We start from the raw sequence: 9,918 nt of genomic DNA, 5'->3' as shown, positions 1-9,918 counted from the left end.
GGACAATAAAAATTTAAAAAGTTACCAATGAAAGCAAAGATTGGTCTTTAAAAAAAAATACAGAAATGTGGAGAGATTAAGAGCGTAACAAAGGTTAAAGATTTAGTTGAGGGACCTATCCACATGGACACTTCCATAGTTGAACGTGGTACCACACACTTATATGGTACACCGACTACTTCAAAACAACAGAACTTATTGCAGATGAAATGTTAGATCACGCAAGCAACATTTCCATGCCACATGGACAACTCCCAATAGTTTTTCAGGCTGAAATATTCGCCGTAAACCTGCAAGCAGCTATCAAATGAGTTATTCATAATGCTTAGCGACACGCAGACCTCACTCAAGGCTATAACTTCAGTTGAAATTAGATCTACAATAAACCTCGAGTATGCAGGGAACCTGAACAGCTAAGCGGCTACAAACACCACCCTCAAAATGGAGGAATGGATGAACAAGCGGATAGTCTGACTGACTGAAAGCCCCATAGGATCTGCATCGTTCATGTAATATACAAGCTCAGACAGGAGGAGGTGCAACTGAGATAATAGTACCGTCTCCAACGTACTGGATTAGGTAGGTCGAGAACATTGTAGGAATAAAACCAAAGATCTTCAAATTGCAGAAATTGGAGAATATGGACATATACGCTGCTGTAAAGATAATGAGGGAACAATAGGCCTATAGGTCGCACTTATAGCGAATCTATTTATATAAGTCTAATAGCAAAACTTATTAAAGGCTACTTAAGACTGCCGAAATAATCAAGAAATTATCCACGCATATTCCAAAAATTATCTTAAAATATCCCCAAACAAATAATCATCAATCTCTTAAAAGTGTTCAAACGTTATTGAAACAACCCCAGAATAATGCCGAAATTATTTCAAAGTGTGGAAATGATCCCGATGTTTGCTTTTGTGTCCTAAGTACGCTAGAATGACTGAACAGGTTTCGAAGAAATTAGGGCCACGCCCCTTGGAAGCAGTTTTTTGTTAGTTACTTATTTATAATAACAAATATACAAGGGGTTTACTAAGACATCTGCATACCTCTGTGTGTCAAATCCATTAGTTTTGAGTAACGGAAGGAGGTCATCTATGCCTAAGGTTCACAAGAGAGGAGAGTGTACACCCCTTGAGGGGCATGCCCTAGTGGCTCAGTTTTCCCTCCGAGCTCAAACTGGTTTTCCTTCTCATTAGCATGGATAGCACTCAGCGATAGCTTGATGAGTCGTGTTGTCGAATGCTCCTGATATGTCAATAAAAGGGAGAGCTATATTTTTATACTCCAAAGCCTTTTTAAATTTTTTTCGTCAGGCTATGAGTAGCCATCTCCGTGGATTTTCCTAACTGATAGGCGAATTAAGACGGAGTTTGTTTAAGTTGATCTCCCTAATATAGGGATCAAAAATTTTCTCTTTACCCTTTAGGAGAAACAAGCTGAGACTAAATAGTCGATACGACGAGGGCAATGCGAGTAGCCTGAACACAAAATTTATATTCATTGATTTGTTTTTCCAAAATCCTAACAACTGGAAATTTATAAGTCACAATTCCAAATAATATTCATAACATAGAGCTCTACTTCACTTCAGACAATGTCACTCAAAATTTCACTCATTTACTAACAATTGCTATTTTTCTTGCCATGTGTAATGCTCACTCAAAGTCAAATCGAGCCCCCTCAATTTGATCATTTAAATAATTGTACTAGAAGCTAGTACATTTTCTGCTATAATTTTTTTTTAATTTTTTTTTTGCTCCATCATTTGTTTCAAATGCTTCTCATTGGTGTTTCGATTCAACCAACACTGCTCTGTTTTCTGTAGCCACAAACATCAATCGCCGACTCCCAGACGGTTCGCCGATCAAATGCTCAGTTCTTATTCAGTTGCGTTGACGTTTGAACGTTTACCGGTATCGATTGCGCAAAATTGTTTTGAAACAAAAAGCGCGCGCGCAAAATCTAGGGGGTGTCAAGAATACGCGAAAGACAACAAATACAAATTTATTTATTAGCCTCGTTACCGACGTCATCTATTCTTGCTGGTATATTGCATATATTCAATTCGTCATCCAAATAGTGAATTTTGAATTAAAGTTATTCGAATAATTTGAGTCGATTAATAAATCAACATAACAGTGCATCTGTGTAAAAAAAAATATAAAAACAAGTAAAGGTGTCTAAGTTCGGGTGTAACCGTATTTTATTTATTTATTAAACATTTTCTTAATGCATATTTTAAATAAATTACAATATTGAAAGAGCACATTCTATTACTATATAGCATAAGAAAAGTACATGGCATTTTTTATATTAAATTTTAAAATAGTATTAAATGCCAATTCACAAAGTAAAATTCTTTTTAAGTCTAGGGTGTATAGTTTTTAATAATATTATAGAATAAGCTCATAATAATTCAGATAATTAGTTAGGATTACGATAGAGAAACAATTGGTAATTCGTTAATTAGTTAAAGCTCCGATAGAGAAACAGCTGATATAGATACAAAAATTAGATATGGTTTACAACAACGTCCTCAGCAAGGCTTCTAGATCGTAGTGGCTAAAACTAATCAGATACATTTTTATTTTCCTTTGAAATAGGTTAAGATTTCTTATAACCTGTACAGAAGCAGGTACAGAGTTGAACATATTGCACGACGTGTATGTATAAAAGCTTCTGAAGTGAGATGTTCTAGCATGCGGGATTTGTACCGATGGAAGCAGATTGCTCCTAAGGTTGTAGACATCAGAAGGATAACTTTCTAAGTACCCCGATCTAATAAAGAAAGTTTTTAGGACTTTAAATATATATAGATGACGACATGGTAGTATATCGAGCGGGAGCTTCAATTGTACATTTCATTTCAGATAAATTACTTTTCTCCATAACACGTGGAACCGCCCGTTTAAATAAAACTTGATAAGTGAAATATCATTGATTCAAAACTATTTTTTGCTAAGTTATAGCTTATTATTCGAGTCGACGACCCTTTTAAAAATCTTTTATATAAAAGTGGGCGTGGTTCTTAACCGATTTCGTAAATTTTTTTTTTTTCAAGTAAAGGCGACCTCTCTGCCGAATTTTGTTACGATAGGTTTAACTATTTTTGATTTATGATTAATAATATTTGTAAAATTGATTTTATCACAAGTCGGCGGTGCCACACCCATTTTAAAATTTTTATCAAGAGTCTCAATGTCAGTCCACACGTCAAATTTCAACATTCTAGGTGTATTATTTACTAAATAATCAGGTTTTTTGTGTTTTCCAAAATGCTATATATATAAAAAGTGGGCGTGGTTATCATCCGATTTCGCTCATTTTCAATACCAATCTATTCTGGGTCCAGATAAGCTCGTGTACCAAATTTGGTGAAGATATCTCAATATTTACTCACTTTCGCAAAAGCAAAAAAAAATAAAATAACAAATATCTGTATTTCGAAAGTAAATTAAAAGAAATTACGTAATAATTATTTATTTTATTCTGCATTCCTATACTTAAATGAAATAACGTTTATAACCAATTTTTGTTTTTTTGTCACAACTAAGTGGCTATTCATGCGACAGAATATTAAAAAAAAAAAAACAGCAAAAATCTATGTAAATAAATACGCCTTACGCAAACACAAAAATTCGAACAAATAGAAAAAAAAACTCAAAAATTGTAATTTCTTATACTAAAATTAATTATGCTACAAAACTGAGTATTCAAAAATATTCGCTCGAAATAAAACCTTCGAAATTTTCGTAACAGTTCTCGAATTTCCGAAAAAGATTTTAAAATAAATATGGTTGACCCTTTCCAACTTTCAACTTTTGTTGCAAGCGAAACATAAGAAGAAGGATTTGACATTTGTTTTGTCTATGAGTGTTTTCAGACTTTGCAAGAGTAATTATTTTTCCTACTCGTTGATACTTTTCTAACATGTTTCGCAATTAAAAACTACATTTTAACAAATGAATTTTTTTATGTGAATGGGTAAGACGAAATATGTTTCAACTGCTTAGTCTGAAGTTATGTTTATATTTATTGCGATTGTGACGATATCCGCTCCTGCATCAAAACTCATTAATATGAGAAAATACATTGTGACACGGCCATCAGTTGCTGGCCTATAAGATCAATGCTTAAAGTGCCTAATGCCAATTGCACACAGAGGCTTAATGAAACAATTAGTCAAGTTTTCTACATTAAAGCCCTAATTGAACTCAATCTTCCATACAAAATACAAATTCTTAATTATCTCATTATTGCTTTATTGAATACCTAATCGAGTGAGAAATCCAGTCGGTTTTACGTCATGAACCAATAAACAGATCCCGCATTAAAAAATGAGAGAGCAAAAAATCATAGTTAGCTGTGAAATAAGTTTTCTCGGCGTGACGTCACGCTTTTGACAACATTTTTCATTGCTGGTGCAGTGTTCAGACTTTATTCCAATCGGAGTATTATGCTCCGCTCTTACCTCCTACTACATTTTTTGTCAAAGGTTTATTTGTGTCGAGTTGAAAACTAAATAGTATTACTACCTAATATATTTTGGTTGCAGTTTTTATTGCATACGTGTGAAAAGCTGATTGTTTACAAGTGACAATTGGATGAAATGATGTGAATTCATTGTTTGTGTCATAAGACATGTTTTTTCACATTTTTCACATTTTACTCACAGTTTTTGTACTTTTTTCGTACGGAATGAGAAAAGAAGGAGTAAAATGTAAGCAAAAAATGTGTCCGGGCGCTATCTGTAAATCCAAATGAACGAAATCCTTCACAGTCTCGAATTTACATCCGTCAACAGTGACGTGGCTACAAAGTCCACGATGACAGCAAGTTTTTCGTCTTGTCCAAATTTATTGCAAGACCCACTTTTTTTTTGCTTCTTTGTCTTATACCAACGCTTCGCCTCCATGTTTGAAAAGCCCGGCGGGTATCCCGTCAATACTTGGCAATTCGTGGCTTTTTAGCCGTGATATTGGATGCCGGGGAGTGTTTTTCATCATCGGCGAACGGGGTATCATCATCGGCGAACGGGGTATCAGGTTCGTCTTCCCCTACACTCTGTACGTGTGTTACCAGGTCGCCATTATCGTTCCTACAGGAATCTGCCGGTCTTGAAACCGTTTGTCATTAAAAGAGCATGAAATATGTATGGTAAACCGAAAATAATAATTATAATATTTTTTCGAGATAAATATCCGGGGAGATAGAATGTGGTGTGTTAATGGGAGCATTAATTTGTTCATCTTACACGTTTTAGGCCGACTCGATGTGCATCTGATAAGGCAGATAACTTTTTTGCTGAGAAATATTTCAAGGGTTTGTCATGCCACCAACTCTATTTAAGGTTAGTCGTTCGCCCGCTTTCAAAAAGGAAGAAAAATTATACTCCGAAAATTAAATTTTTACTCCGGCGTAGTCGTTTACTTAGGTAACAGTTTTACATACTCCGAACACTGGTAGCGAAACATGAGGGAAATGTAATAAATCGACAAATTTCAAGAGCAATACGTCATCAAAATTTTTTTTTCAAATTCGATTACAAATACAACAATTCCGGAATGCGAGATCTTGGCTCATTCGATTATGGTTTTACGTGTTGCCTCGAATTTTATTGTCAATGTAACAAATGACAATCAAATATAAATTATTTTCAATAATTTACGAAAAATAAAAAAACACGAAATAATTCTAAATTTAATTTTCGCTGCATTTGCTGTAAAAGATAATATGGCTTTTCGAAAATAGGCACATATTTGGTTAGGTGCAATATCTATGGGAAATTGCGCATGCATTTGATTTTGATTGTATTTATAGTTAAGAAGGAAACGGCTGCTTTCCATTTTAACTATTTTTTGTAAAAACGAAGTTTTTTTTTTGAGCTGCTGACAGATGTTCGCTTAATGAAGCAACAGGCCCTGTATGGAAACTTAATTATTTCATTAAATAGAATTGTGGTTCGATTAAGTTTCTGTGTGAAAACGGTATAAGGATTCAAAATAAGCATTAAAAAAATAAAACCGAGCTCATAATAAAACACTTGATGTATTTTTTTTAAGTGCATATGCGAACAAGATACAAGAAGTATTACATAGTGACGGGTGGGACATTTTGACTCAAATTTTAAGTAATTCCTCTTTAACTACTAATTAAAAAAATTCTAAACTTTTCTCACTTGAAAGCGAGTACTCATTTCATACAAAGCTAATGAAATATAAAACTAAGGTGTGGGACGGGTGGGACTACGAAATCACCTACATAGTCGGGTGTATGACTTAATTTTCTAATTTCAGACAAGCAATAAAAATTTTGAAGGGTGGGACAAGTTGCTTTAAAAGCACATAATGTGTGAATAAATTTCAACTAACTCTGCTTAACTATAAATAATTAGATTATATTTCATAAACCTAAAAATACTGAATAAAATAGAATGCCTAGAGACATTGCACAAGTGCTTCACGTTTCTTCATGCATTAAAACACAATCATTTAATTTAAGTTTTTTATCGATGGTGTCTATTCTGACGGAGTGACCCATATATGAATTATTTAGTGATTTTTTTACTAAACACTCAACAAATGCACAAATTAAGATTAAAAAATATATATATACCTAGTACATGTATGTACATAAATTTAGATAAATGGCAGCATACTATTGAAAATATCTCCTGTTTGTCAGTGATTTATCACTGTTACTTCTAAGTGATTTTCCTGTGTTAAGGATGAATATATTCTTCTAAATCGCAGGTCATAATTACGATTAACCATAGTAGCAGTGACAGACCAAATCACAGTTCTCGTCACAGCAGAACAATTACCTGTGAACAAATGAATCAATAGATTCGTGATTCGTGCTGCCATGTACTGCTTAAAGGGCCAATTAATGGTGACTTATCCATAACCAGATAAAAGAGCTGATCGAACCAACCTTATTGAAATCACTGTAATTGATTAAAGGTGCCATACCATAACAATAACGCCATAACCATACCATAATAGCCAACCAATTGGTTTTTGGTTTCTCGCCATATCAATAACTTAAAAATATTTGAGTTGGAGAATTTATTTACTTTTTGTAGATTTTATTTATTGTTTTGGATACGTTTTCACTAAGAGACTTATTTTTTGTAGTATATGTTTGTAATTTTCTGCGTTTTTTTCATTTTTATGAAATTTTCACGATTTTTAGGTTAATGCACCAATAACTGATGCCAATTTGATATGGATAAGTAAAAATATGGTTACGACTATGGCGTTATGGTTAAGGAAGTTTAACTTGTCCTTAATGTCCCAGCGAATTGAGGTTTACGCCGATCACTTTTTCGGCGGTAGCGGCGGGGTAGGCGCGCCGATAAATTGATCGGCTTAAACCCCTAAACTGAATGGCTGTACTTCAGAGTATCACATTGCCCACAACTAATGAATATGGAAACATACTACGGACATCAATGGTATGTTTGCCGATCTGGAACAATATCATAAAAATGTGGATGAGTATCTGGGAGGCTTGTAATACGAAAATTTAAAAGAATATTTGGAAATGTTTTGTTTACATGTATTTAAGGAAATCGACGTTCCGCCATTTCGGAAAGATCCGGGGTTAATGCCTCAAATCACGCGACTCGTTCAAAAATTTCAGGAGTATCTTCTTGCTGAGGGAAGGTTCTCTTACTTAAATGGTCACACCTTTGTAACGTAGTTACACCGAAGGATACGTTCTGGGCTAGCTCTAATACTCGTCGTCGGCACTATTTCTTTAAATCAATTGTGGCTCGTTGCTGGTGACACAAAGGCGATATAGTTCTATCAATTATCTACTAATGGTGATGACTCTCGTTGCACAGTTTTAACGATTAACATCATGTTGGCTTAGTGTTATTCGCGTCCAAGGACGCCTTCTATTTTTTCGGCTGCTTCTAAGAGCTACAATTCCCGACGTGTGAACAGTAGTAACCCCGACCATCAGTCGCTACCACGCAGCTTGGCCCTTATACCATATGCCACCACAGAACCTATAAGACTGCGACTTCGAGCTCATACCTTTGTCGACGTCATTTTCCTAGAAGCTCTAGGTGTTGCTCCGAAACCTTTCTGACGGATGTTTTGTTCTGCCGAGCTACACCAAAGAAACACCTTCAAACGTTAGGTAGTAACTAGTTCTAGACTAGTTCGACTATCCCCTATGTTAGAGTAGTAGAACACCCGGTCGTTTATTCGACTGTCTGAAGCTTTTGCTTCACCACTTTGAGTATTCTTGCGATGGAAAAAGCCTAACCTGGGTAAAATATGCCTACGTATTCACATTTGTAACAGGAGCCGTAACGTGTGGGTGATATTCAAACCTCCTTTATCCGTCTTTGGTTTTCGTTATCGAAAAAGTGGATGTGGTTATATTCCGATTTCGTTTATTTTAAATAGCGATATGAGATGAGTGCCCAGGAACTTACATATCAAATTTCATTAAGATACGAGGTACCGTTATGTGAATAAAATTAATATACTCTGTGAGCCCTCCTCAGCTGAGTATAAAAATTAGCATTTCAGACGCTTCTTTATAGTTAAGCAAATAAAGTGATTTTTCAAATCCTTCTGATACGTGTTGAAGATATGTATATGCAAATTAAGTATGAGCTGAGAATCAAAGGAGTATTTAAACTCCTGGAGCCTACTTAAGGATTTTGCATCACTGATTTCGCTTATTCTTTCAGCTAATCTGGATATAGAATTGTTGAAAAAATCTGAACCTCTTTCGTGTAACTTGCTTTTTAACAACTTGAGGACAATTTTATTTAAATTCATTGTTCTTTATTAATTTTTAAAAAAAATTTTGCGAACTGAGCATATAAATTTATTATATAACTTTTCTTTTAGTGTTTTGTTTTAATAACTTGGTGAATTCGGTATTAAGTAGCTGAAAGTGTTAAATTTGGCAATTGGATTTTTATAAATGGCAGTGATGCGCATCTCTTGATACCCCTTTCGACCATATCGGACTAATTTTCAAAATGAACAATAACTGGCGCGGCGGCGGCGTATATCTCTAATGCAAAGGCATCCGTTCGCAGCTTTCTACATCCAGGGCTATTTAATCGCAGCACAAATTACAGTCTTAAGGTTCATGCACATTATACGACGTGACATGTAGCGACAAAATATTCTTTGCATGTATTCTTATGGAACCACGCACATTTAGCGACAGTCGTACGACACGACACGACCAAGTTGACCAACCAACTAGGCAAAAATGCCGCGAATATTTTGTCGGATCGTGTCGCGTCGTATAATGTGCATGAACCTTTAATAGTTAAATTAACAGCAAATTTTTTCTGGGAAAAGAACTATTATTGGATCTGTGATTGCGTGATTGCGAACAAGATGTTGATGCTGTTACAGTCAAAGTCAAGGCAATTTTTTGATACTGTCGCTGTGATGTGTAGTCGCTGTAAGAACATCACCGCAACATAAATATTTTGCAATCTACTATCAGTCGAACGCTGAATGCAATATCAACCTAACTCGAAGCGCCCTATCTCAGGATATTTTTCGAAAATACCTAACTCAGAATTTGTTCCATAAATGCCTCATCTAGCAACAAAATGTATTGAATTTATGTTCAGATAGTTCAATTTTGAAACAAGTCCTTATATAAAGCGATTTTATATACAAGTATAAAGTAGGGTGCTTTTTTAACAAATCCTGAAATTGGTCGAAAACTTTTCCGAGAATGTGCGTTATTTAACCCTAGTTCGGCCGACGAGTCACCGGGGCCACATTTTTAATAAATTTTTTTAACTCATTTTCCGTAACCTCTTAACTTTATGAATATTAAGTCGAAAAAATACAAAAAAAAAAGTTTTATAATTTTAGTCATTTACAATAGTTTTACAACGTATTTGGCCGACGA

The 9,918-nt window shown here is 34.8% G+C and overlaps 1 protein-coding gene across 2 annotated transcripts in view; it reads left to right on the top strand.

Moving 5' to 3' along the window:
• The first annotated feature begins 1,919 nt into the window (after window positions 1-1,919).
• LOC137248796 (atrial natriuretic peptide receptor 1) overlaps window positions 1,920-9,918 on the top strand; it is a 115,590-nt gene continuing 107,591 nt past the window's right edge. The window contains exon 1 of one of the 2 annotated variants that reach the window (XR_010952188.1): window positions 1,920-2,054. The gene's annotated coding sequence lies outside the window, so the exon portion shown is untranslated. The remainder of the gene's footprint in view (window positions 2,055-9,918) is intronic. The other variant, XR_010952191.1, reaches the window with a different exon arrangement.

Source organism: Eurosta solidaginis, chromosome 1 (genome assembly GCF_040869045.1).
Source record: "Eurosta solidaginis isolate ZX-2024a chromosome 1, ASM4086904v1, whole genome shotgun sequence".
NCBI lineage: Eukaryota > Metazoa > Arthropoda > Insecta > Diptera > Tephritidae > Eurosta > Eurosta solidaginis.
Note: the sequence above shows the minus strand (reverse complement) of the source record. Positions and strands in the feature narration are given on the sequence as shown.